Source organism: Schistocerca serialis, chromosome 3 (assembly GCF_023864345.2).
Source record: "Schistocerca serialis cubense isolate TAMUIC-IGC-003099 chromosome 3, iqSchSeri2.2, whole genome shotgun sequence".
In the NCBI taxonomy this organism is placed as follows: Eukaryota; Metazoa; Arthropoda; class Insecta; order Orthoptera; family Acrididae; genus Schistocerca; species Schistocerca serialis.
In genome coordinates this window covers 411362454-411386931 of record NC_064640.1, presented here as the reverse complement: position 1 = coordinate 411386931, position 24478 = coordinate 411362454, and the positions used below count along the sequence as shown (strand labels likewise).

General features: G+C 40.9%; 1 protein-coding gene across 1 annotated transcript in view; it reads left to right on the top strand.

Annotated features, from left to right (window-relative positions):
- LOC126470278 (nonsense-mediated mRNA decay factor SMG7-like) overlaps positions 1–24478 on the top strand; it is a 212297-nt gene that overhangs the window by 19566 nt on the left and 168253 nt on the right. The window contains exons 2-4 of the mRNA XM_050098027.1: positions 4745–4864; positions 23483–23699; positions 23782–23979. The gene's annotated coding sequence lies outside the window, so the exon portion shown is untranslated. The remainder of the gene's footprint in view (positions 1–4744; positions 4865–23482; positions 23700–23781; positions 23980–24478) is intronic.

Here is a 24478-nt window from a genome sequence, read left to right as displayed (position 1 = left end):
GTGTTGCTGCTAGACTGAATTTTTCATTGTTGTTTCATGTATTGTTGATTAGCTATTTGAAGCAATTAATTATTACAGCATTATTGAAGAAGTATAAGATCTGACAATAGAGGAGAAACATGCTTCTGATTTATTTTTTTTATGTTGAAAAGTATGGCAGTAGGAATTATTTGAAACAAAAATTCAGATGGTGAAACTTGTGATTCTGCTGAAAAAATTCCTCAAATTTAAAAAAAAAAAAAAAAAGTGAGAAATTACATTAATTTCAAATTTACAAACATTTGTTGCTTAGACACAGCACTTAAATAATTTTTGTATTATAGCTCCATTCTTTTACTTTCCAATGACACCAAATTGAATAAAATTGATTCATACAGTGGTTACAAACTTACAAGGCACTTCGTTTCTCAACGCCATTTGGTAGAAGGGGCCCCACATTTCAAAATGGTCTCCTAATTACAATTTTGGTAAAAAAAATCCAGAAAAAATATTTTAACCCTAACTCATTATGTACATTCTTACACAAAATTTTCAGAAAAATCTGTGACATAAGGGCAACAGCCACTGGGTGATTTCACATGAAATTACCCCTTTTTGATGTAGTTAAGTGACTTTAGATGTTTTCAATACATCAACGAAAGTGTCTGCCTAAAGTAAACAGTCGCATAAGTATGTAAGTATTTCAATTAGATTTGATGCCTTCTTCTTTAAGATTCCTGCAGTGTGGTTGCAGAGTTGGAATTTTTTAGTCATTTTATTGTGTTAGCTACTTCCTCTTGTGAGACAGAAATGATGTATATTGACCCACTACAAGCACTTATTTTGTATTCACTGGTTTGGGTGCTCTTAAGTAAGTCTGATGTATCATATTATCAGCCACACCTGTAAAAATAAAAAAAAATAAAAAAATAAAAATGTTAAATGTGTTGTTCACTTTTAAGGGTTTGGTACTTTTTTTTTTTTTTTTTTTTTTTTTTTTTTTTTTATATTTCTGCTGGATTGTCTGTGTTAACCAGATTCTATTTTATGTAACACTCCACATTGCTTTCACTTTATTAGCTGAATTATAAATGTATTCATCATCATGCATTATTTTTTGCTGCTCTTATTATTTTCCTTAGTATTTTGGAGTATTTTTTATAGAATATGTGTATCTCAAGTGAGGACTTCTTGATTTACATGTTTCATGAAGTTGTCGTGTCTTCTGGCAGGAAACCGTTACTCCCCTTGTGATCCTGTCATGGTTACAGTTTTCACTGGGAATGCAATTTGAAAGAAATGCATTAATGTATCTGAAGGTGTCGAATTTTTCATTTATATCATTAATTTTGTAAACCTGTGAGAATTTTTCTTTCTGTAATAAACTGTTGAAATAATTTACATTATCCTGATTATACCTTCTACATGTGGTTCTTAAAGACATATTGTTAATAATACAGCCTTTCGTTTTTAAGCTTAGTATTTGAGCAAGATTGACACTAAAACCTTCATTGAAAATTTTTAGTGAATTGTTATTTAAACTTATCTTGACTAGAAATTGATCTAAAGCTGTTTCCCAAGTTTCTGTTGCTCAGGTAGCAGTTTTTACGTCACCCATTAAATTACGGGATGTTGGAAGTTTCAAAGTGGCCTCTCTGTTTCTACTGTTTGCGAGGAAATCAATATTGAAGTTGCCACAGATTATCAACTTTCAATCCATTTTATTTACTTTATTTAGCAATGACTCCATTTTATTTTAAGAAAAGTTCAAAATGTCCAGATGGTGATTGGTAAACTGTAACGATAACCAGATTGAACTGAATAATTTTTATAGCTGAAATTTTGTAATTCCTTTCTGCATTTGTTCTAGCTCAGTCAGGTAAAGTAGTAAAATCTATATTTTCCTTTGTGTAAATTGCCACCCTACTTGCTGTTTTCTCTGCAATAGTAGGAAGACAAAATGAATTTTTGTATTTGGAATTAATTTAGAACTAAGTCAGTGTTCAGAAATGCATAACACGGAGATTTCTTTTAGTTCATCAGTTAACAGTACATTAATTTTGTTGATGTTATTATGCAGGGATTGCACATTACGGTGATAAATTTTTAGTTTGGGTGTATTCACAACTTCATAGTTGGGAGTCATAATGACAGTATCACATATCTTTAGTTTAAGTTAGGATCACTAGTTGTGTTGTCTTTTTGTTCTTCTTTCTTGTCCATTTGACTTTCCTCATTATTGTCAGTAGAACATGCAGGAAACTGATAGATTGTTCTAGTCCTTAAAAGTCTTTCATTAATTACGTCACTGACACAATCACAAACAAACCTTTTCCCTGTTAAATGTGGTCCATGCTTTTACCGAGCGAGATGGCACAGTGGTTAGCGCACTAGACTCGCATTCGGGAGGACGATGGTTCAATCCCGCGTCCGGCCCTCCTGACTTAGGTTTTCTGTGATTTCCCTAAATCAATTTAGGCGGGATGGTTCCTGTGAAAGGGCACGACCGATTTCCTTTGCCATCCTTCCCTAATCCAAGCCTGTGCTCCGTCTCTAATGACCTCGCTGTTGATGGGATGTTAAACACTACTCTCCTGCTCCTCCTCCATTCCATGCTTTATGTGCAGATTTCGATGCTTGCTTGCATATATCCAGTATATCACACTTGGCATATTGTGAACACAGTTTCTTTATTTTAAAGTTTATTTTTCAAATTTCTTTGTTTACACGCGGACTATAAATTAGATTGCGCATATGAGGCAGTATGGCAACAACTGTTTTTCTGAATTTGTTAGCTTCTAGAAAATACTGCAGAGTTTTCACACAGACCTCTGCATCATTTTTTGCGACATCATTCAATCCCTTTATACAGACAATTATCATTTTCATGCATTAGTTTTGTCTGAGAGTTAGTGTCAACAACATTTTTACATCCCGCTCCAGGTTTCACTGCACTAATCACTGCTGTGTAATGGTTTTTCTCTTGGAAAGTGCTGGATTTCTGCCTTAACGGTCTGTTAGTGAAAGTGCACTATTCTTTTTCCTAGACGATCCGTGTTTGTTATTGACATTAGTTGCAGAAACACCATTCATTTTCAGCTCACTGATTTTTATAAGCTCACAATTATTTGGAGTCGTTATCACAGTCACTTGATTGCAACACACCGTATTGGTTTTTATCGAAAAATATAACAGTTTTGGCAGAGTTTGTTGTTCTTTTTGCAATTGAAGAATTATCTTTGTGATATCTTTATCCACTCTGACGATTTATTAAGCCTACTTTTGACTTGTGTGACTTCACTTAGTGTTGGCTTCGATCACAGATCCTGATTTTCTTTCTTGAGTGAGTCAATCTCTCTTCTTCAAGCATTGACTATGAATTGTAAACTTGAAACTTGTTCATTTAGCATTGTTATTTCAGTGTTACAATTCTTACAAACACTCTTTTTAACCATGTAACTGTAACTTTTTTCAAGTTAGGTCACGGTGACTGTAATGGGTATGTGTGGAGTGTAGCATCATGTTCATGTTGGAGATGATGAAAGAAGGGAGAGGATGAAACCTGGTGTTGGCACATAGCCTACTCTTCTCGAAAAGCACCAAGGAGGCCACTAAGCTTAACATCCCCATCTGACAGATGGATCACCATCAAGAGTGTCACATGCCCTCGCTTCACAAGACCCTGTGGAGAGATTTGGAATTTAACTCAGGACAGTGGCGCAAAGACTGATGATCAGAGACTTTACACCAACCCATCTCTTCCTCCTGCTGGCCAAATACTGGCAGTGAAAATCTCATCCACCATCAGGATTTGGATCGGCTTACCTCCTGAGTCAAGCGCCACAGCACAGGCATTTGTTAGTGACCTCAGCTAAAGAGGCGAGCATCTTCCTTAATGCTTGTTGCTAAAGAAATTAAATATTAATGGTGAATAGGACATTTAAATGTCATAAAATTCAGTGTATCATCAGCCTTTAGAATAATTAGAGGCTGCCTCTTTTTACGGTGCAACTGAGTCTACCACAACTAAGATTAATGTTGGCTGTCCCTTCATTTTTGATTTGTTGACAGTTTGACTCTCCAATATATCTTCATTGAATGTATTTTCTTATAATATTGTTTGCAATCTTTAATGGTGAAAACATGTCTGTGGAATCAGAACACACATTTATATCTGCTCCTTAGGCTCTTTTATGTTAGTATTTCTGTTTCCTCGTTCCAAGATCATCCTGTTTAATCTCGTACACAACAGATGCATTCCTTCTTAAAGCTTTATATTGTACTACACCAAGTGAATTGTACCACAAAATCTTGTTGTTCCCAGCAGTTAATGTTTCCAAAACTGAAATGATAGAACACAGCTTGTGGTTTTCTCAGTTACATGAATTACTGAAATTGATGACTCTTTTTAGTTGGCTGTACACAAATCTACATGCATCATTAGACAAAAACCGTTTACTTGAGAGCATCTAGGTGCTAGCATTTCAGCCAAATCATTGTAACTGGTACTGAAACATTTACAATTTGCATTTATTCACTTCACTTGATGGCAGTAGGTACGTTGACATGGACTTTTATGTGCAGTTGCTTTTACAGAACATTTGCTTATGACAGTATTACTGCAAAACAACATGTAGCAAAATATCAAACTAATGTTAAAAGTAGAAATTGGAAATATAACTTCAAACTCCGTTTCTTGTTATCTTGCATGACAGAAAGTGACAGCTAAATTTTTGGTACCTTCATTCACTGTACTTTCTTCCAGAATCTTCAATGCAGTGGCTGATATTAAGAGTACATGCAGATGCAAGAATAGAAATAGCACTTAATGGGCATGTACCATAGCTGCAGATAAAAAGGATAGATTCTACTATACCTGAGAACCGTAAGTGGAAAATTTGGGTTAAACTCTATTATTTTGAGCTCTTCGTAATGAACATGTATTTCATACAATATTCGGATGGGAGACAGGAAACAATGGATGAAAAAAACACTACTGAATAAAACAGTAATGTCTGGTTATGTAGGGATAAGCAAATTATTACATTGGGTAAACAATTTACGATTAAAGATGTGAATAGATTTTCTACATGAAAGCAAATTGGTTACAATTGAGAAGAAACTGATGCTGAGAATAACTTGTGATTGCCAGTGCGTGAGAGAAGCACAAGGATCACAGAGAACTTAGATGAAGGTAGACATACACTATCTGATCAAAAGTATCCCGACACCCCTGTGTAATGCAGAATTGGCCACTAGATGTCACAAAAGGTGGACCTGCCAGTAAAAAGGAGGCGGAGAGTATTGTGCTGTTAATAGAGAAGCAGCAACAGAAGAATGGGTCGAGTCTGAGAGCACTGTGACTTCAAACATGGACTACACGTAACTCAGACTAACAGTGATTGACAGCGAAGCACAGTTGAGTCTGGAAGGGGGTAATACCAGTTCACCAATGTGTGCATGCATGTACAGCAGCAGCAACTGTGCAGTACTGTAGTATCTTCTCACACTTCATGTTAACATCCAGTACTGAGTTTGCTTTACAGCTTCGTAACATTTTTGTCACATAACATAAACACTTCTGTGCATAAAATTATATCTTTTTCCTATTATACCTCAACAAAAGTAATAGGATGTGAACTGTCTTTTACAATAACCCCTATGATTCACATATAATTCACATATACAATATGAAAGGGGTGCTTAAGTGGGTCTGATCTTTCATGTGATACAATAACCAACAACACTAATAACAAGATGAGATTTATTGTGAAAGTGCGGTAGGCGCTACTCACTGAAATTATCTAACACCAACCATTTCTCCAAACACAGAAGAAAGACAAAATATGGCATTTGCTCAGTCTCTTCTGATGGAATGACTGGCATTCATCCATGCTTCATTGTGCCACACAGTGTCTTCAAACAATACCTTAACTCTCTCTCCTAAAAATTAACAATAAGACAAAATGGTATCACTTCTCTTGATTACAATTTTTCATCTGTTTATTATTATTATTATTATTATTATTATTATTATTATTATTATTATTATTGTCATCTGAAATCAAGGGCTCTAACAACTGTTAAGAAAGAGTGTGCCGTCACTGAATACTATGTAATTCTGCCTCCCAAAGAGTAACACACAGTATTATTGTTATTTCTTTCTTGTCTCAGACGTTATGTCTGGTTAAAAATGGAAGGTGATGCAGACCTTGATCAAGCGTGACTTCCTTTTAACTGTACGGTATATGTTACATTGCATTTAGGAACTTTCGGGTAATTGAACAAGTGTCAATAATTACAGATTTCTGTAGTTGTATATATAAGTTTGGATGTAGCTGTATTGCATTGATGTACTGGTGGATATTGTGTGGTATGACTCCTGTAGTTGATAGTATAATTGGTATAATGTCAACTTTATCCTGATGCCACATGTCCTTGACTTCCTCAGCCAGTATGATGTATTTTTCAATTTTTTTCTCCTGTTTTCTTTTGTATATTTGTTGTATTGGGTATGGATATTTCGATTAGTTGTGTTAATTTCTTCTTTTTATTGGTGAGTATGATGTCAGGTTTGTTGTGTGGTGTTGTTTTATCTGTTACAATGGTTCTGTTCCAGTATAATTTGTATTCATCGTTCTCCAGTACATTTTGTGGTGCATACTTGTACGTGGGAACATGTTGTTTTATAAGTTTATGTTGTAAGGCAAGCTGTTGATGTATTATTTTTGCTACATTGTCATGTCTTCTGGGGTATTCTGTATTTGCTAGTATTGTACATCCGCTTGTGATGTGATCTACTGTTTCTATTTGTTGTTTGCAAAGTCTGCATTTATCTGTTGTGGTATTGGGATCTTTAATAATATGCTTGCTGTAATATCTGGTGTTTATTGTTTGATCCTGTATTGCAATCATGAATCCTTCCGTCTCACTGTATATATTGCCTTTTCTTAGCCATGTGTTGGATGCGTCTTGATCGATGTGTGGCTGTGTTAGATGATACGGGTGCTTGCCATGTAGTGTTTTCTTTTTCCAATTTACTTTCTTTGTATCTGTTGATGTTATGTGATCTAAAGGGTTGTAGAAGTGGTTATGAAATTGCAGTGGTGTAGCCGATGTATTTATATGAGTGATTGCTTTGTGTATTTTGCTAGTTTCTGCTCGTTCTAGAAAGAATTTTCTTAAATTGTCTACCTGTCCATAATGTAGGTTTTTTATGTCAATAAATCCCCTTCCTCCTTCCTTTCTGCTTAATGTGAATCTTTCTGTTGCTGAATGTATGTGATGTATTCTATATTTGTGGCATTCTATATTTGTGTAAGTGTATTGAGTGCTTCTAGGTCTGTGTTACTCCATTTCACTACTCCAAATGAGTAGGTCAATATTGGTATAGCATAAGTATTTATAGCTTTTGTCTTGTTTCTTGCTGTCAATTCTGTTTTCAGTATTTTTGTTAGTCTTTGTCTATATTTTTCTTTTAGTTCTTCTTTAATATTTGTATTATCTATTCCTATTTTTTGTCTGTATCCTAGATATTTATAGGCATCTGTTTTTTCCATCGCTTCTATGCAGTCGCTGTGGTTATCCAATATGTAATCTTCTTGTTTAGTGTGTTTTCCCTTGACTATGCTATTTTTCTTACATTTGTCTGTTCCAAAAGCCATATTTATATCATTGCTGAATACTTCTGTTATCTTTAGTAATTGGCTGAGTTGTTGATTTGTTGCTGTCAGTAGTTTTAGATCATCCATGTATAGCAGATGTGTGATTTTGTGTGGGTATGTTCCAGTAATATTGTATCCATAATTTGTATTATTTATCATGTTGGATAGTGGGTTCAGAGCAAGGCAGAACCAGAAAGGACTTAATGAGTCTCCTTGGTATATTCCACGCTTAATCTGTATTGGCTGTGATGTGATGTTATTTGAATTTGTTTGGATATTAAGTGTGATTTTCCAATTTTTCATTACTATGTTTAGGAACTGTATCAATTTAGGATCTACTTTGTATATTTCCAATATTTGTAGTAACCATGAGTGGGGTACACTATCAATGTACGCATAGTGTAGCAACCTTTGTTTAGTTTTAGCTTGATATGTCACCTCTGCATCTATTATCAGTTGCTCTTTACATCCTCGTGCTCCTTTGCAACAGCCTTTTTGTTCTTCATTTATAATTTTGTTCTGTGTTGTATGTGTCATTAATTTCTGTGTAATGACTGAAGTTAATATTTTGTATATAACCAACAACACTAATAACAAGATGAGATTTATTGTGAAAGTGCGGTAGGCGCTACTCACTGAAATTATCTAACACCAACCATTTCTCCAAACACAGAAGAAAGACAAAATATGGCATTTGCTCAGTCTCTTCTGATGGAATGACTGGCATTCATCCATGCTTCATTGTGCCACACAGTGTCTTCAAACAATACCTTAACTCTCTCTCCTAAAAATTAACAATAAGACAAAATGGTATCACTTCTCTTGATTACAATTTTTCATCTGTTTATTATTATTATTATTATTATTATTATTATTATTGTCATCTGAAATCAAGGGCTCTAACAACTGTTAAGAAAGAGTGTGCCGTCACTGAATACTATGTAATTCTGCCTCCCAAAGAGTAACACACAGTATTATTGTTATTTCTTTCTTGTCTCAGACGTTATGTCTGGTTAAAAATGGAAGGTGACGCAGACCTTGATCAAGCGTGACTTCCTTTTAACTGTACGGTATATGTTACATTGCATTTAGGAACTTTCGGGTAATTGAACAAGTGTCAATAATTACAGATTTCTGTAGTTGTATATATAAGTTTGGATGTAGCTGTATTGCATTGATGTACTGGTGGATATTGTGTGGTATGACTCCTGTAGTTGATAGTATAATTGGTATAATGTCAACTTTATCCTGATGCCACATGTCCTTGACTTCCTCAGCCAGTATGATGTATTTTTCAATTTTTTCTCCTGTTTTCTTTTGTATATTTGTTGTATTGGGTATGGATATTTCGATTAGTTGTGTTAATTTCTTCTTTTTACTGGTGAGTATGATGTCAGGTTTGTTATGTGGCGTTTTTTTATCTGTTATAATGGTTCTGTTCCAGTATAATTTGTATTCATCATTCTCCAGTACATTTTGTGGTGTATACTTGTATGTAGGAATGTGTTGTTTTAAAAGTTTATGTTGTAAGGCAAGCTGTTGATGTATTATTTTTGCGACATTGTCATGTCTTCTGGGGTATTCTGTATTTGCTAGTATTGTACATCCACTTGTGATGTGATCTACTGTTTCTATTTGTTGTTTACAAAGTCTGCATTTATCCGTTGTGGTATTGGGATCTTTAATAATATGCTTGCTGTAATACCTGGTGTTTATTGTTTGATCCTGTATTGCAATCATGAATCCTTCTGTCTCACTGTATATATTGCCTTTTCTTAGCCATGTGTTGGATGCGTCTTGATCGATGTGTGGCTGTGTTAGATGATACGGGTGCTTGCCATGTAGTGTTTTCTTTTTCCAATTTACTTTCTTCATGTCTGTTGATGTTATGTGATCTAAAGGGTTGTAGAAGTGGTTATGAAATTGCAGTGGTGTAGCCGATGTATTTATATGAGTGATTGCCTTGTGTATTTTGCTAGTTTCTGCTCGTTCTAGAAAGAATTTTCTTAAATTGTCTACCTGTCCATAATGTAGGTTTTTTATGTCGATAAATTCCCTTCCTCCTTCCTTTCTGCTTAATGTGAATCTTTCTGTTGCTGAATGTATGTGATGTATTCTATATTTGTGGCATTGTGATCGTGTAAGTGTATTGAGTGCGTCTAGGTCTGTGTTACTCCATTTCACTACTCCAAATGAGTAGGTCAATATTGGTATGGCATAGGTATTTATAGCTTTTGTCTTGTTTCTTGCTGTCAATTCTGTTTTCAGTATTTTTGTTAGTCTTTGTCTATATTTTTCTTTTAGTTCTTCTTTGATATTTGTATTATCTATTCCTATTTTTTGTCTGTATCCTAGATATTTATAGGCGTCCATTTTTTCCATCGCTTCTATGCAGTCGCTGTGGTTATCCAATATGTAATCTTCTTGTTTAGTATGTTTTCCCTTGACTATGCTATTTTTCTTACATTTGTCTGTTCCAAAAGCCATACTTACATCATTGCTGAATCCTTCTGTTATCTTTAGTAATTGGTTGAGTTGTTCATTTGTTGCTGCCAGTAGTTTCAGATCATCCATGTATAGCAAATGTGTGATTTTGTGTGGGTATGTTCCAGTAATATTGTATCCATAATTTGTATTATTTAGCATGTTGGATAGTGGGTTTAGAGCAAGGCAGAACCAGAAAGGACTTAATGAGTCTCCTTGGTATATTCCACGCTTAATCTGTATTGGCTGTGATGTGATATTATTTGAATTTGTTTGGATATTAAGTGTGGTTTTCCAATTTTTCATTACTATGTTTAGGAACTGTATCAATTTAGGATCTACTTTGTATATTTCCAATATTTGTAGTAACCATGAGTGGGGTACACTATCAAAAGCTTTTTGGTAATCAATGTATGCGTAGTGTAGCGATCTTTGTTTAGTTTTAGCTTGATATGTCACCTCTGCATCTATTATCAGTTGCTCTTTACATCCTCGTGCTCCTTTGCAACAGCCTTTTTGTTCTTCATTTATAATTTTGTTCTGTGTTGTATGTGTCATTAATTTCTGTTTAATGACTGAAGTTAATATTTTGTATATTGTTGGTAGGCATGTTATGGGGCGATATTTAGCTGGGTTTGCTGTGTCTGCTTGATCTTTAGGTTTCAGATATGTTATTCCGTGTGTAAGTGTATCAGGGAATGTGTATGGGTCTGCAATGTAACTGTTAAATAATTTAGTTAGATGTGAATGTGTTGAGGTGAACTTCTTTAGCCAGAAATTTGCTATTTTATCTTTTCCAGGGGCTTTCCAATTGTGAGTAGAATTAATTGCTTGGGTGACTTCATGTTGCAAAATTATCACTTCAGGCATTTGTGGTATCATCTTGTATGTATCTGTTTCTGCTTGTATCCACCGTGCATGGCTGTTATGTTGTACCGGGTTTGACCATATGTTGCTCCTGAAGTGTTCCATGTCTGTTATGTTTGGTGGATTGTCTATTTTAATGTGTGTGTTATCTGTTGTCTGGTAAAATTTCTTTTGGTTTGTGTTGAATGTTTGGTTTTGTTTCCTTCTATTTTCACTTTTTTTGTATCTTCTGAGTCGTTTGGCTAATGCTTGTAATTTCTGCTTCTTTTCGTCTAATTGCTCTGTCGCTTCTTGTTGTGAGATTTTACCTAACTTTTTTCGTTTTTTTTCCGAGATTTCATTTCTTATAAATTGTGTTAGCTGTCCGATGTCTTTTCTCAGTTTTTCTATTTTGATCTGTAGCCTATGTTGCCATGCTGGTTTTGTGGGTTTCTTCTGTGTGTTGGTTGGTTCTGATCTCTGCCTAGTGTGTATATTTAGTGTAGTGAGTGCTCCTATATAAACCAGTAGTTGTAACTCTTCCACAGTTGTGTTTTCATTTATTTTGTTGTGTATGATTGTGTTGATAGTTTTTATTGTTGTTTCGACTTGTGGGTTATTTGGTGGTCTACGCAAGAATGGTCTAATGTCTGTATTTGTGTCTTTGTATTCTATATATGTTAGCTGAAATTTTTCTTCTATATCTAACATGTGTGTCACTTCGTGTTCTATTTGTGCTTGTTCTGGTGGCTGTGTTAAGATTTCGTTTTCCTCTGATTGTTTAATTGGTGCATGTTGTTCTTTGTTTGTTTGCTGTGGGATGTTTGAGTCCATTACTGTATTTTCTTCTTCTTCTGATTGCACATTATTTTGTTCCATTATTTGTTGTACTTGTTGTTTGATGTTTTCTAATTCTGACTGGGGTATCTTGTTATTTTTTATTATTACACGGATCTGATCAGCTAATCGTTGTTCTGTTAAAAATTTTAATTCTGGGTATCTGGTAATAAATGTTGTGTATACTTGTGATCTGTATCCAGTTGTGTTGGTTCCTAGGTTTGTTGCTTGGTAATAACAGAACATGAGGTGTCGATTAACTTCATCTGACCATCTCATCCTCTGTCTTTGTTTTCCTTCTAGGGTGGTTGCAGGAAGCATATCCTGCAAAACACCTCTATTTGGATTTAAATCATTTTCCAGTTGGCTAGCAGTGTCGTTACCATTGTGGGCGGGCATAGGGTTCAAGCGTCGTCCCCGACCACGACGGCGCTTGTCCGAGGCTTCTTTAGTTCTGTCCTGAACCAACTAATCACACTAAAAAGGGGGGTTAGCCCTATTAGTGGTTTGTTCTTTTCGTCGCCTTTTACGACTGGCAGAACATACCGGAGGCCGATTCTTTTCCCGGGCCTCCACGGGGTTTATTATTATTATTATTATTATTATTATTATTATTTATTTGGTAAATAAAAGGGCCAACTTCGTTGCTCATTGTTCTGTCTCTCTGTTTTTACCAGGTGTCTGTAGCTTGGATGAAGCAACCCGTTCCTGTTATGCACAGTGGTTTTCCTCATTAACTTCTGTGACATAGTTCTTATGAATCTTCAAATTGTCCACAGTTCTTTCGATGACCTATGCTAGAGACAGTCATACTATTCTCTCTTCTAGAAATATTCCCACATTGGTCACACACAGTCATGTGTGTGACCATGCAAGACGTGAGTAGATTGCTGAACTTTCCAGTCATCAATCACACTTCTGCTACATGCTTCATACATTCTGTAGCACAAAAGAAACTTGCTGAATAGAGAAAGAAATAATACAATGAAAACAGATCACAACTGTTATGTTACCGTCAGTAAGTGTTGTATGCAAGCAGCTAGTAATCACTACCTGTGGTAGCACAGCAATTTGACAGCAGTGAACGGAACAGAAGGCATGAGAAAGTACATTCTCTGATTGGTTGCTGCTATCATAGCAGCCTTGTAAACAGTGAAACATCTATTACTTTGCAATTCTGATCCATGATCCAGGTATAGTCATGGGATGTCACGTGAGTAAGAAATTCATCATGTACATTTCAGTGTTTCTGAAGCTGCCCAAGTCCACTGTTGGTGATGTGATGTGATGTGATTGTGAAGTGGCAGTGCGAAGAAACAACCACAATTTACCAATATCGGGTAGATCTCATGTACTGATGGACAGTGACCTTAGAGCATTGCAGAAGGTGGTTATCAATGAAATCTTGTGATATCAGGAGCAGAACTCACTTGAGTTCCAAAGTGCTACGAGCAATTCAGCTAGTACAATAACTGCGCACATGGAGTTAAAAGGGGGCGGGGGGGGGGGGGGGGGTTACAGTGGTGGAGCAGCTCCTTATAAGCCACAAATTTCTGTGGTCAGTGCTAAGTTACACCTTATGTGGTGTGAAGAGTGGAGTCACTGGACAGTGGATGACTGGAAACAAGTGATTCGGAATGACCTGTTATCACGTGTAGTGCCAACAGTTGAAGAAAGGAGGTGGTGGTGGTGGTGGTGGTGGTGGTGGTGGTGGTGGTGGTGGTGGTGGTGGTGGTATGTTATGGAGGTGTTTTTTGTGAGTAGGATGTGTTCCCCTTATTGAAGTAGAGAAAGTGCTAAATGCAGAAGAATATGAGCATGTTGCACAGCATTTTATACTGTGTACATTTGAGGAACAGTTTGGAGACAGTTGCACTGTCCACAGTTGAAAATGTTTTGGGCCCAAAAGCTGGCCGGAGTGCCTGAGTGGTTCTAGGTGCTACAGTCTGGAACCGCGTGACCGCTACGGTCGCAGGTTCGAATCCTGCCTCGGGCATGGATGTGTGTGATGTCCTTAGGTTAGTTAGGTTTAAGTAGTTCTAAGTTCTAGGGGACTGATCACCTCAGAAGTTAAGTCCCATAGTGCTCAGAGCCATTTGAACCATTTTTGGGCCCAAAAATAGCTTATCCTCATGTATTTCCACTTGCTGAATTCAAATATCATCATACAAATGACTGATTAGCTCTGACTTAGGAGATACAATGACATGCCATTTTTTTCTCAGTCTACATTGTTAGTTTGAGGTAGTTTTGTCTTTGGCGTTGTCATTTCTGTTACAAAAAAGAACATTATTCAGCTGTTTATAGATTATACTTACTATTATTGTTGCTGTGACTGAGTTTCATATTGTTTGTGTTGTAGTTTGTGCAGAATTTCTCATGTTTTAGTACTTTTGAAGTGTAAAATTTGCTGAGTCAAAATGCTATGAAAATGTGTTACTTCAGTGAATAATTTTTGTTACATATTTGGTGAAATAACATTTCCATCACATAAATGCAATCTGTCACCTCTTGTGAAGACTGCATCTCAGCATTATGGTGGTATGAAGGTAGAGGACAAGGATGAAACACGTGTGCCGCATATATGTTACAGTTCTTGTTCAGTTATACCAAGAGAATGACACTTCTGCTGTGCCGGTGGTTTTTGGGAGCCTACAAACTGTACAGATAACTGCTATTTCTGTTTGACTCCACGTATAAAGGCAGGATTGTTAGTGGGGAAAAAAGAAGAATAGTTAAATTACCTAATCTTCGAACAGCTATTCAGCATATTCCGCATTCAAGTAGTTTACGAGTTCCTATTCCACCCCTAAAATTGTGAACTTGAAGAAGAAGAAGAAGAAGAAGAAGAAGTCAATGTGGAAGAACAACTACTCAACAAGCCTTCCGCATCCCATGAGTCTGATTTTGACAGAAGAGGTGGTAACTGAACAGAGATACCAGGGCTGTTGGAACAGTGTGTTGCTTGATTTCTGCTGGTCTCTACGTATGGAGGCTCTGGAAGTCAACCAGAAGAGGCAAACCAAATGACAACAATCTTACAAAGTCACCACGTAATTGACTTCCAGTGTTTTTGGCGTATATAATTAAAAGTCTCAGTTTCTCTTAATCTGTTAAAATAGAATACTGTCTTCCACCTACTGCCCCCTGCGAGTGTTAGGGTAAGAATAGGCCCGCAGTATTCCTGACTGTCGTCAGTGGCGACTAAAAGGAGTCTCCAATGTTTCGGCTTTAATATGGTGGTCCCCTAAGGGGTTTGACCTATACTTTCCAAAATTCTCTCTTAGTGTGTACCATATGGGGAAGGACGCCTTACATGGTGTATCATAAATCCATCTTGCCCTCAGATCTGGCACACTCTATATCATCATGGAGTTGGACTTGCACCGAGCTTCCGTCCACTTCGGCTGCGGTGTGCTCCGGGTAGCATACATTCCCTCCACTGTGCGCTTACATCTTCGCGCTGACGATACAAATGGATATTCGACACCCGAAATCCAGCACGGTAGCCTGTCCATTCTGGTGGAGTCATGTACCCTCTTGGTGGTAGCCCCCTGACTACACAGGGATCGCACTGCTGATGCCCAAGCTGCTACCTCCCCACGTGTGCCGAGGAGTAGATGCCCGCTGGGTGGCGTCCATGGGGAGAGCCCCTGGTCGGAGTGGGTGGCATCAGGGTGGATGATCTGCGATGAAGCATGGTATGTCATCTCTCGCTGGTGGGCCTCCACCAGCAGTCTCTTAAGTGATCGAGGTCTAACCTCAATGGCAAGAAATACTATCTGAGATCATTTCCCTCCCTGGCCACTCCATGGGCGGAACGTATGGCTCAAGAAGGCAGTGAAGTTTATTCACCTCAGTACCTCATCTGTACGCGAGTTGATGGTGAATCATTTATGTCGATGAAGCCTCAGTTTTTTGTGTAGCATTTAGAGGACAAGTTCGGGGAGGTGGAAGGCTTGTCCAAAATGCGCTCTGGGTCAGTTCTAATCAAAACATCATCCTCTGCCCAGTCACGGAGGTTGCTCGTTTGTGACAAGTTGGGGGATGTTTCAGTTACCATCACGCCCCATAAGAGTTTAAACATGGTCCAGGCCGAGGTGTTCACTTCGTCCGGCACGTCCATTGGGGTCCGAGGGATAATAAGGTAGCCACCGGTGCCTTCATCTTGGCCTTCGAGGGTGACGCCTTACCCGAAAAGGTCAAGGTGATTGTTTACCACTGTGATGTGAAGCCATACATCCCTCTTCCAATGCGGTGTTTTAAATGCTGAAAGTTTGGGCATATGTCATCCCGCTGTACTTCCGGTGTCATGTGCCGAGATTATGGATGTCCTTCGCAACCCAATACTCCCTGTGCCCCGCCTCCCATCTGTGTTTACTGTGGAGAACACCATTCCCCTTGCTCTCCGTACTGTAGGATTTTCCAGACAGAATGGAAGACAATGGAATATAAGACCCTGGACCACCTGACCTACACTGAGGCTAAGCGTAAATATGAGACACTCCATCCTGTGCCAATGACATCCACCTACGCCGCTGCTGCAACAATGGTTCTACCGTCTCCTGCTTCGTTGCGTACAGTTGGCTCTCTGATCTGTCAGAAGCCACCTGCCCTCTTGATGGTGGGGGGCACTTCACTCCCTGTCACTCCTGCTCCATCTACTTCAGGAGCAACACCCTCACAACTATTAGGGACATCAGTTCCCACTTCCCAGCCGGAGAAGTGTAAGTCTTCTTTGGCACCTCTCGCCAGGAAGGGGTCCCTTGGGGCCCTCCCTTCCCAGGTTCTGACCAGTGGAAAAGCGGACACCTGCCAGTGGCTGAACCAACTGCTGGTCGTAGAGCTTCACGGTCCTCGTCCGTCCCTGAGACTGACCCAGTGAAGCCCTCCCAGCCAGAACCACTGAAGGCACAGAGCGAAAAGCAGAAAAAGAAGAAGGCTCCCAAGAATCCAGGCATTTCGTTGGCATCTATGCCACCGCTTCCTACAAGCTCAGCGTCTGAGGATGAGGTAGAGATTCTGGCGTCTGCTGAGGACCTAGATCTCGCCGGACCCTCGGACGCAATGGATGTCACTCACACACGTACTCAATCGGTGGCAGCAGGTGACCCAGCGGCGTAATCTGCCTCCCCAGTCCATTCACGCCTTTCTCAGCCATGGACAATGTCATCCTGCAGTGGTTTCTTCCACCATCTTGCTGAGCTCCGACAACTTCTCAGCCTTCACTCTTTCCTCTGCATTGCTCTTCAAGAAACTTGGTTTCCGGCAATTCGAACCCCCGCACTCTGTGGCTATCGGGGTTATTATAGGAACCGGGCAGCTTATGAAAGGGTATCTGGTGGCGTCTGCATCTACGTCCTTCACTCCCTTGACAGCAAGTTTGTCCCTCTACAAACACCTTTATAGGCTGTCGCTGTTCGGGTGTGGATGCCTCAGGCTGTTACTGTCTGCATCTTCCACCTGATGGTGATGTCCCACAGCATGTCCTGGCTGTGCTGATAGCCCAATTGCCGCCCCCCCCTTTTCTGTTACTGGGCGACTTCAACGCCCATATCCCTCTGTGGGGTGGATCAGTGGCAACAGGCCAAGGTGCCACCATTGAGCATGTATTGGCACAGCTCGACCTTTCCCTTTTAAATGATGGTACCTTCACACATTTCAGTGTGGCGCATGGCACATACTTAACCGTCGACCTTTCGATCTGCAGTCCAAGCCTCTTCGCGTCTGTCCAGTGGAGTGTGCATGACGACTTGTGTGGTAGTGGCCACTTTCCGATCTTTCTGTCGCTGCCACAGCGTCACTCTTCTGGGCGCACCTGCAGATGAACTATGAATAAGGCAGACTGGGTCTTGTTCTCCTCCATTGTCACTATTGAGCCTATTTCCAATGACGCCATTGATGCGGTGGTTCACTCGGTCACCACCGGCATCGTTACTGCCACAGAATCTGTCATTCCTTGTTCTTCTGGGTCCACTTGGCGGAGGACTGTGCCTTGGTGGTCACCTGAGATTGCTGAGGAGATTAAAGATCGCAGGTGGGTGCACCAGTGTCACAAGTGGCATCCCTCATAGGAACACCTCATCGCCTTTAAACGGCTCTGTCCACGGGCCCACCGCATCATTCGCCAACACAAGCAGGAGTGCTGGGAATGGTATGTCTCCACCATTGGCCTCTATATCTCTCCATCGTAGGTTTGGCCCAAGATTAGGTGACTCTATGGCTATTGGACCCCTGTCAGTGTCCCTGCACTTTCACTGAATGGAGCAGTTTGTACTGACTCCAACACAATTGCAAACAGCTTAACAGAGCATTTTGATCAAGAGTTCCGCTTCTGCGAATTACCCACTGGCCTTCTGCACCATGAAAGAGCGGTTGGAACATCAGAGCCTTTCATTTCACACACGCCGACCTGAATCCTACACTGTTCTGTTCAGTGAGTGGGAATTCCAAAGTGCCCTAGCCGCTTGCCCTGATGCGGCTCCCGGGCCAGATCGCATCCACTGTCAGATGCTCAAAACACCTCTTGGTGGACTACCAGTGACGCCTCCTAGACCTTTACAACTGTATCTGGATTGGGGGTGAGTTCCCGTCGCAATGGTGGGAAAGCACCATACTCCCCTTTTTGAAACCTGGCAAGAACCCCCTGGAGGTGGACAGCTACCGCCCCATTAGCCTCACCAACATTCATTGCAAGTTGCTCGAACGCATGGTGAGCTGGCGGTTGAGTTGGCTACTTGAGTCTCGGGGCCTTCTGGCTTCGTCTCGGGGTGGGTTCCGTAAGGGCCACTCTGCCGCCAATAATCTTGTGCGCCTGGAGTCTGCCATCCGTACGGCCTTTGCCCGCTGTCAGCACCTGGTCACAATCTTCTTTGACATGAGGAAGGCATACGATACGACACGGCGACATCACATCCTCTCTACGCTTCATGGTTGGGGTCTTCGGGGTCCACTCCCGATTTTCATTCACTATTTTTTTGTGGCTTCATTCCTTCCACGTGCAATTTGTGGCCTCCCATAGTTCGTCCCGAGTTCAGGAGAATGGCGTCCCACAAGGCTCTGTCTTAAGTGTCTGCCTCTTTTTAATTGCAATCAATGGGCTCGCTGCGGCGGTGTGAACGTCTGTCTCAGCTTCCTTGTGTGCTGACAACTTTTGCCTATACTGTAGCTCCACTGGCATTGCGGCTGCTGAATGGCAGCTGCAGGGTGCTATCCGCAAGGCACAGTCTTGGGCTGTAGCGCATGACTTCCAGTTTTCGGCTGCCAAGACCTGCGTTATGCATTTCTGCCGACGACGCACTGTTCATCCTGAGCCACGGCTTTATCTTGACTTTGAACCTCTTGCTGTGGTGGAGACACATTGGTTTTTGGGAGTGGTTTTTGATGCCTGATTGACTTGGCTCCCTCATATTCGGCAGCTTAAACAGATGTGTTGGCGGTATCTTAATGCTCTGCGTTGCTTGAGCCACACCAGCTGGGGAGCTGATCGGTCCACCCTCTTAAGGCTCTACCAGGCATTAATTCAATCCCGTCTGGATTATGGGAGCCTGGCTTATGGTTCAGCATCCCCTTCCACGTTGCGGGTGCTGGACCCTGTCCTTCACAGCGGGATCCGACTTGCCACTGGAGCTTTCCGGGCGAGCCCTGTGAACAGCATACTTGTGGAGGCAGGTGTCCCTCCACTGCAGTTCCAGTGCGAATGTTTACTGGCCGCTTATGCTACACACATTTGTAGCTTGCCTGGGCATCCAAATTATCATCTCCTGTTCCCTCAGTCTGTCGTCCATCTCCCAGAACGCCGGCCTCAGTCGGGTTGTACGATCGCAGTTCGCGTCAGAGCTCTTCTCTCTGGGCTTGGTCCTTTCCCTCTTCCACCTCTTTTCTGCGCACCTCTGTGTACAGCCCTGTCGTGTGTGCCCCGCCCATGCCTTTGGCTCGATTTGGCACAGAGCCTGAAGGACTCGGTCCCTCCTGCGGCCTTCCGCTGCCGCTTTTTTTCAATCCTTGCCGCGTTTCAGGGCTCTGACGTGGTCTATACTGACGGTTCGATGGTTGCTGGTCGTGTCGGTTATGCTCTCACTCTAGGGGATCATTATGAACAACACTCATTGCCAGCTGGCTGCAGTGTTTTCACTGCCGAACTGGTCGCCATCTTTTGTGCCCTAGAGTACATCTACTCCTGCTCAGGTGAGTCCTTCATTATCTGTAGTGACTCAAGCTATCGACCAGTGTTTCCCTCACTCTCATCTGGTGATGGCTATCCAGGAGCCCCTCCATACTCTTGCCCATTGCGGCCGCTCTGTGGTCTATGTGTGGACACCGGGTCATAGCGGCATCTTAGGAAATTAACGTGTTGACGTGCTGGCCAAACAGGCGGTCAGTGCACCAGCCTTATCGATTGGCCTTCTGGAGAGTGACCTCAGTTCCGTTTTGCGGCAAAAGGTACTTCGCACCTGGGGTGAAGAATGGCGCTCCCTGCCTTCACCCAACAAACTTCGGGTCATCAAGGAGGCTACCAGTGTGTGGCGCTCCTCCTTGAGGGTCTCTCAGAAGGGGCCTGTTGTTCTCTGCCGGCTGTGCAGTGGCCACACCCGGATGATGCACAGCCAGTTATTGCGCCGTGAGGACCCACCTCTATGTCACTGCGGATCCGCTTCGACGGTGGTCCACATTCTGTTGGCCTGTCCCCTTTTAACTGCGCTCAGGCAGACGTTCGAGCTGCCTGATATGCTCCCTGCCCTTTTAACACATGACACTGCCATGGTAGGCTTAGTTTTGCGTTTCATTCGGGCAGGGGGCTTTTATCACTTGATGTAAGCTTTTTTAAGTCTGGCCTTTAGCCTAGGATTTTAGACAGATTTTTTTTTTTTTTTTTTTTTTTTTTTTTTTTTTAGTGTGTTTCTTGGTGGTTGGCTTTTCCTTTTTTGTCTCTCTGGTCGGCCAACCATTGTCACTCTTTGTGTGATTTTAATTCCTTTTGTCTGGTCTCTGTCTGAGTCTTTCTTGTGCTGTGTCTTCTCATGTAATATCCATTGTTTGTTTTTGTTTTTTTGTGGGTGTTTGAAGTTTTTGGAAAAAGGACCGATGGCCTAGCAGTCTGGTCCCTTTCAATCCCACAAACCAACCAATCTTCCACCTACTGTATATCAAAGAAACTAGAGCCAATATTTTTTTCTCTGTCACATTAATTTGTCTCATCACAAAGTTTGTAGGATATGACTCATGTAGTGAAGGAAACATTAATCCCCCCCCCCCCCCCCCCCAATGAAAATGCACCCTGTCGTAAAGCAGCATCTGCAAGACAATGGTTTGTGGACAGTAACGTTCCTGAAATTAGCTGGCCTGGACAGAGTCGTGATTTGAACCCAATGGAACACCTTTGGGACGAGTTAGAATATTGGCTTTCCTTCAGACCCCAGCGTCTGACAACACTGCTGATACCATCTCTGACTTTGGCTCTCAAGGAAGAATTGACTGCCTTTCCACCTCAGACATTTACACCTCTGAAAGTGTCCCCATTAGAGTTCAAGCCATTATAAAGGTGCAGGATAGACAAACCCCATATTAATGTCTACTAGTAGAAGGCTGTGCACATGGACATCACCTGCTGATAGTGACGAGAAGACCATCAGAAATCAAACTGATTTTATTCTGGTGAAACAAAAGCTAAAGAAATAAGTGAACGTATCCTGGTGCTGATCTCATCTACATCTACATGGTTACTCTGCAATTCACATTTAAGTGCTTGGCATCAGTAGTGACCACAACTTGGTTGTAATTAGCTTTAAAATGCAACACCTTAGAAACACTATAAAGGGTGTTAAGACACACACACACACACACACACACACACACACACACACAGATACAAGAAAATTAACAAGTTCTGAAGTGAAAACTAATGCTAGTGCTGCACTGGAGGCAAAGATGAAATCAATAGAAACAATGCTGGAACAAGTGATGTGAGCCGCACTCCCATGTTAGCACATGGCATCACACAGACATCACAGCCCTTATTCCGCAGCTGTTGATAGTGCACATAACCCACCACACAAAGTCCATAATTAATCTATAGCCTCTGCTGTCCAGGAGCTTCCACAGAATTCCAGTCCTGGTTGCTGCACACAAAATAGCACCTCTTTTCACTGTAAGGTATTTTTTGTAACAAATAGTTAACGCAAATGAGTGCTGTTCATTCAGCAACAGGCTATTTGTTTTTTGCGTCAGCGACCCCATACACCATCGTAATACCACTCCTAAAAAAACTGGTAATTCAAACAAATGGTGAAATCGGGGTACAAGAACTGCAGATCAATGGTGTGGCCATGACACCAGCCATTAACATTTTGACCCATTACGTCCAAGCCGCACCACACAACTTCTGTGATGAACAGGAAGACCTCACTTGGGCCAAGTCACCGAGTCGACACAGAGCTCCTCGCCTCAGCTGTGCACCACGTGTTTTTCGCGAAGGGCACTCCTTCGACAGTCTAGGAGCTAGTTTCTGATAAGCGCCCCCAAGTGCACCAGCCACCAAGCAGAGGTGTGACTTAAAATTGCCGGAACAATCCAGCACATCCTTCAAGCATCACTTTAACATTTTTTTTTAACCACACTCCACAATGCTCTATGGCCCCTGTCCATCAGTACATGAGGTCTGCCTGGTCTTGGTAAGCTGTGGTTGTTTCTTCGCATTCCCACTTCACGATCACAGCACCAACAGTTAACTTGGACAGTTTTAGAAGGGCTGAAATGTACCTGATGGATTTCTTATTCAGGTGACGTCCAGTGACTAGTCCATATTGGAAGTCACTGAGCTGTACTCACCATTCCATTGTGCTGTTACTGGTTCTCTAATGACAACATAGTAATCCCTGTGTCCATTTCAAGTGGCAGATCTGTTTCTTATGATATCTAGTGGTCAATTCAGCATTACATACAACTGTTTATACTTTTTATCAGATAGTGTAAGTCAGATGTTTCTGTGATGTTTCGGGTTTGCATTTCCATGACACTGGCAGACTCATTCAGGTTACTTTTAACATGAACCAGGGTGTTTTTCATGATGAGTATGCTGTGAAATGTTCAGTTTCCCAAGACAGCATTGTCCCTGGTATCAGGGCTGCAAGCCGTTTTTTCTCATTTGAGGAGGGCACACTGTAACACCTCAACTGGCCTCCTAAATCATAGAGTCTTAAGCTCACAGAAATTATCTGGGGTTACATTGAACAGTGGGTGAAAGGTAACAATCAACATCACCACAATTTGGTAGCTCCATGGGATCTGATTGGGTCAGTGGCTTCAGCTGGAATTTCTATACCTTCAGAAACTTGTTGAATTCAGGCCACTATCAGAGCTAGTGCCAAAGTAACATGGTATTAGCATACAGTTGCAGTCCAGCTACAGCAGCCAGAAGAGACAATGGTCAAGGGTGTGTGAGTTGTACTTGAATGAATGAGTGTGTGTGTGTGTGTGTGTGTGTGTGTGTGAGAGAGAGAGAGAGAGAGAGAGAGAGAGAGAGAGAGAGAGAGAGAGACGTTTGGGGGGGGGGGGGGAGAGCTTGACGTTTAGTTTTCATGAAATTGGTAAGAAGAACTTAGTACATTTAATTATGAATGTTCATGAAAATGTTTTATGCAATTAACACTATTGAAATTTTTATTTTCTTCCAGGAAACAGGTTTTGTACTTCACAACCATCTGTCTTCATGCTGATGGACATACAGCTGATGTTCCTCATCATCACACATTGAGTGACATGGCCACATCGCTCAGTTTTAATAGGTGCAAGAGATGTGATCCGTGATTATGCCACAGTGATGACTGTATATAACTCTATCCCCTAATAGAATTAAATTTGTGTCAGACATCCAGATGCCTGTTTGCCAAGGTAGGATTCTGAGGTTAATAGCTGTAGAAAAGAATGCATAGAAAATAATACATAATGAATTATCAGTTCAATATCTACTTAGCAGGAAGTCACTACAGTTCCTGAACTCTGCTTCAACTGATCCAAGAGAATGCGTGGGAGCACAAATAGTGGCAACTTTGGCTCCAGTCAGTAGGTGGCCTGTATGTGAATTGGACGTTCACATTGAAGAAGGTTGTACTGCATATGAGGTGACACATTGTCTGCCAAGAAAGATTTTGAGTGTTCCTGTACGGAAAAGGTCTGTGGCTTCTCTTGCTGATGGAAACACACATATTTGCAGAGCTGACTACACTAGTTATATCTTGTGCTATTGTAAAAAAAATTGACTGTTAATTTATTGTTAAAAACCGTTGTTGGTGTAGTAGTAGCAGTAGTAGTAGTAGCAGCAGCAGCAGCAGCAGCTTGTGAATTATTTCTGTTTCTTGTAATTGATGAACACTGGTTATGAAGTACATAAATATCTGTCTCTGTATTCATTGAAACTGTACAGTAGCATAGAACTAGTTTCAAAAGAGATCCTTGTTTGAGAGAAATGAATTTGTATTACTCATGGATGAAAAGCAGAGTTAGTCTGAGACATTCATACAGAGTACTTAAGTATGTATCACGTGGAAAGTGTTGTGTGAGGTTTAAATATAGTAAGATTTTTGGTTATTATTTTCTGCTGGTGGAATGTGAAAAACGTGAGAAGTACTGTCCTCTCTGTGCAGCTGGAAATACACCACAAATAGTTTTCT